This window comes from Ictidomys tridecemlineatus, chromosome X (genome assembly GCF_052094955.1).
Source record: "Ictidomys tridecemlineatus isolate mIctTri1 chromosome X, mIctTri1.hap1, whole genome shotgun sequence".
Classification (NCBI taxonomy): domain Eukaryota; kingdom Metazoa; phylum Chordata; class Mammalia; order Rodentia; family Sciuridae; genus Ictidomys; species Ictidomys tridecemlineatus.
Genome location: NC_135493.1, coordinates 65,451,355 through 65,456,533, shown reverse-complemented (window position 1 = coordinate 65,456,533; position 5,179 = coordinate 65,451,355).

Genomic DNA, 5,179 nt, shown 5'->3' with positions numbered 1-5,179 from the left:
GGTTAACATATAGTTGCCACAGATACCATTCATATTTCAACATTTCTTGGAGAAAGTAGTTTTAATGGGATAGTAATTCAGAATGCATTTAAGAATTTCAAAGGCTCTCAGGATCATCATTAAAAAATTTAAATATGATTCCATACCTATATAAGGTATAAAATATTTAGCTGAAGATACACTAACTGTATGAAAGGTTACTTTTTGCCATCTCTGATAACAAGTTCTCTGTTATTTACTTCCCATGGAAAGGAAAGTACAAAATATAATCAGTTTTCTCTTAAGAATTCTTAATGGAGAGGGTTATACAGAATTTATTCTTTCTCATTAAATATATTATATAATATATTGTTCATTTTCTTTTATTCACAGAATTACATTAATCATTCTGTTCAGTATTTTTTGCATTTTATTCTCTAAATTTCTATCTTCTTTATTCCTATTTTGGAATACCTTTTAAATAAATTCATTATCAAATGATGAGAGAACAGTGAAAATTGGTACTAAGATACAAGGAAGCATTCAAGTGGTAGTCATTGACTTTTCCATTTCAAGAAGGGTTTTGAAATTATGGGTTCTTTGTTTAGTTTATGAAAAACATAAAATTTATTTATTTTAAAATAATTGCAGTATCATACTGCAATAATGAAAAAGATTAAACTTTAATTATTTTATAGTCCAGCTCTCTTTCAAAGAAATTATTATTGAGTTCTGAGTCATTATAGCAAAGATGAATGATAGTTTCTACTAGAGGAAAAGCTTAGATTTCTATTGGTTGGTTTAATAATGGTTGGTATAGTATGCAGGCACACACAGATTACTGAATTCTGTCTTGCCAATCACCCTTTCTTCCTGCAGAAAAACAACAAAGTAGAATAGGGCTCAAGATTTAACTTTATCATTTACTGGACTGCTATCTAGTACCTTACCATGACTGTGGGTGAAAATTTTGGGATGACTGGTGGTAATAGTAGCAGCACTTCTTTATCCTTGAATTAATTCATTTAATTAACATTCTCAGAAATCTTTAGACCAGCACCCCTATGGAAAGGACAGGACATAACAAGCAAAAATAAAATGAATAATGGTATGTGGGTCAGATTCCTATTTAACTTAAGTGTCTAAATATGGAAACAGTAGAAAGGGAGAAAGAAAACCCTTGCCCTCCTGCAAATCTTTTTTAAAAAATATTTCTTTTAATTTAGGTGGACACAGTACCTTTATTTATTTTTATGTGGTACCTAGGATCAAACCCAGTGCCTCATATGTGCTAGGCAAGTGCTCTACCAATGAGCCAAGATTCCAGCCCCTGCCCTGTCAATCTTAAGGAATCAGTTCTTACATAGGTTTGAAGCAGGAAGCTTTATGTAGAGGTCCCACACCTAAGGATTTTGCATTGATTAGGGAGCATCATTTATATCAGCAGTCTGTGTGAATGGTAACTCTTGGAGTTAAGCAATGCATTGTCTATGTGGGCATTTGCAAGTTGATATTATTTTATAATTTATTGACTTTCTACCCACTGATATCTAGTATAATTGAGGTCCTGTAATCTGAATATTCTGAATATGGTAATGACCAGAACCAGGCTTAGCAAAGAAAGTAAAAATATTTTAGCTCTGAATTTGATGATGAATATTTTACATTAAAGTTATTATTTATTAGGCATTTGTATGCAAAGTTAAAATTTGATAAAAATCACCTTTCTCAGTTTGCCAATATGATGCTTTATATTTTTAGTATGATATTTTAAACTATTAGAATCCTATTTTAAATTTAAACTACATTTCCCTATATCCAGTGAAGTATAGAATGTTCAGCCCTATATCATGCATTTAATTTATTAGGAAAAATACCATTTATAGATATTTCCTAGAACACATTTTATGGGATATAGTGAAGGTTATTAATATATTCTAAAATGGTCTCTGTGATAGTCACATTTATATTTTGTGTCTCATCTTCTATTTAACATTTATTATATACTATTTCTTCTGTTATTACTAGACTATATGCTGTTTGTACTATAACTATTAATGCTATAATTACTATCAAAGATAAATAAGTCACCCCTGTCATTAAGGAACATTGGGAATATTTCATTTTTTAATACAAATAGCTGTAAATCTATATTTGGGAAAATGTATGTTCTAAAGGAAGTCCTTGGGGTCAGTAACTGATCCTTTCTCAACTTTGAAACTCCAGTGCAAGCATAGTGCCTGAGCAAACTCATCCAATAAGTCAAGAAGTATTTGTTGAATATCTACCACATGAAGTTCACTATTTTACTTGCTTAGACATTGTGAAAAGAAATTCTGCCTTTATTGTTGTAGGAAACAATAAATGAGAGAAATACAAATACATAATATTAGAAAGTGATGCATACTGAGGAGAAAAAGAAAGGGAAAGGGAAAGAGGATGTGTGAGATACGGGGAAGGGACATTATTATATAAGGGACTGGGGAAGGCCTTACTGAGAAGGTGACTTTTAAGACCTGGAGAAAGTATAGGAGTCAATTAGATACAGCTATGATTGAACATTCTAGGCCAGATAACTCTTATGAGGTATTTGTGTATTCGGCATATTTAAAGGACACAAAGATGGTCAGTATAGCTTGAGTGGGAATATAAAGAGAAATATAGAAGGCCAGAGATATAATAGAAATCTAAAACATATAGTTTCTGTAGGTCATAGTCAAAACTTGCCTTTTTTTTTCTTTACTGAAGTGGGAATCCTTTAGAGGGTTTTGAGAAGAGGTGTGATATGAACAGACTTCTGTTTTTAAATGATTACTCTGGGTTCTGTGTTGAGAAAAGCTACAAGGAAATAAAACCAAAAGCAGGGACACCAGATATAAGGCTACTGAAATAATCTAGGTAAAAAAATATTGGTAGAATAGAACACTGTGGAGGTGACGGAGTGTTACAAAAGTGATTTGCCATTTAGTCATATTTTGAAAGTGAAACTGACAGCACTTATTTATCGATTAGATTTAGTCATGAGAGAAAAGGATATGTCCATGATGATATAGTTAACTGAGATGTAGGAAACCATTACAAGGTTTTATATTGGGCTAGTGAGTGCTACCATGAACTCAAATTAGGAAATATTCATTTTGAAAATTATATTCAACATCAAAGTGGATATGCCATGTAGAGAGTTAGATAGTGACAAAAGGAAATAAAATGTAGATGAGATATACAGCTAAGTTTACAAAGAATATTTCTGTAAAGGAAAGAAGAAAAGGAGGATGGTGCTAGATAAGAAGATACACTAAGGAGAAATTTTATTTATTTAATAATGAAGAAATAATAGGAAATTCTGTTTTAATGAAAATGATAACAAGATCATTCACACTATTGAGAGTGGGAAAGAATGACTCCCCAGGAAAGAAAAGGAAATTAATGAAAAGAAAACACTATTTAGGTATTTAGGATGATAGGCTTTGATACACAGACAGGGGGATTTGCTTTACCCAGGAAAATGGGAAACTCATTCATAATTAAAAGAGAGAAGGCAGAAGCATATATACATATATACACAGGGAGGCAGATAAGACAATATAAATGGGTTGAAGGAGCTTATGGAAAATAGTTTCTGTTTTCTCATTGAATTGGGAAACAGTGTGCTCAGACTGGGGAGAAGGTACTGGAGAAGGTGGTGTCAGTAGAGAAGATCAGATCTATATAATTATATGGGAACATGAAAGAGAACAAACTAGGGAAGTTTAATAATATTACCAGGCAACATTTACAATGTCACTCAGAGTTAGTAGTTATTAATTTTTATAATGATTTCTGTCTCATAATGATTGTATGAGCTAGGTCAGGAACAGTTAAAATGGTAGAATCAATGACTTATGATTCCTAGGTTCAATGGAGGCATAGAAATTTTGGAATCAAGGTACTAAAAGATATGAAATATAAAGGCAAAATTGTTAGAGAACAGAATACTTAGAAAGCAAGTTATTGTTAAAGAATATAATATGGGAATAAATGTCTTCCATTAGACAAGAGACAATATTATTTGATAAGAGATATGAAAAGCAGTGGTATTGGAAGGAGGAGCATCAGTGTGGATATTAAAATAAACAACGATTTTGAACTTTTATGCATGTGTGCATGTGTATATACTTACATGCAATATTTACCTATATCAATGTAAGGACAAGAATATTTACCAAAACCATTCCATTATCCCAGGTGTGTCTCATAGAGGAAAATATCAGCTATGAGTCAGAAGATTTGAATTCTAGCTTGGCTCTGTAGTTTGCTAATATACCTCATGATCTTGAGAAAACCAATACTAAATTAATGTTCTCAAATTGATTTTCCTAAAACTCATTTATTCATCAAAATATTTAAGCATTTTTAATATGCTAGACATACATTAGTGTTAGGGAATATATTGGTCAGAAAATATTGAAGATCTCTACTTGTAAAGGACTTTCAATCTGACCATGTGAGGTTATCCAAAAATTGCCACAAGAAAGCAGAAATACATTGATTGGAAAGAACCAGATTGGAATCTATACTTTAACTACACTATAGTAATGAATACAAAATTGTCAAGTGTCAGGACCAGTCTATAGCTATGGTAGAGTAATTCTTACTAAAACTAGAAAATTATTTTTAATAAGAGGGCCATTTTATCAAATAAAAGATTACTTAAAAAGTTAAGAGGTGCATTTTTTACTGCTTGAAATAGATCAGGATTCTATATAGTTTAGAACACTACAGTTGCAAAGATGAAGTAAATTTAAAAATGATACCTTAAATTGCATTATATCTATAGAAATAATTTTGGATAAATATTTTAGTGTTATTCTTGAAACTCTTGGTGTATATATGTATACATTTTTAAAGAATAAGATAACTCTTTGTTATGCATTTTATTATAAGAGCTACAAAAGCAGCAATAAAACATGTTAAAGTAATATTTCTTTTTGATGCTCCTCTGTAGCTCGCAGTCCTCTTTTCTTTGTTTTAAATAATTATCTCTATTAATTTTGTTCACAGTGGTCATATTTCTTTATAATGAACTCCATTTATATTAGCTTACTTTATATGAATTCATTAATAGTTACAGTAGGGTTTTTTGTGTACTCTTTAGGGTTTTGTAGACTATGTTGTTATCAAATATCTTTTTGTTGCTGTGTTAAAAACTTCTAATACTGTA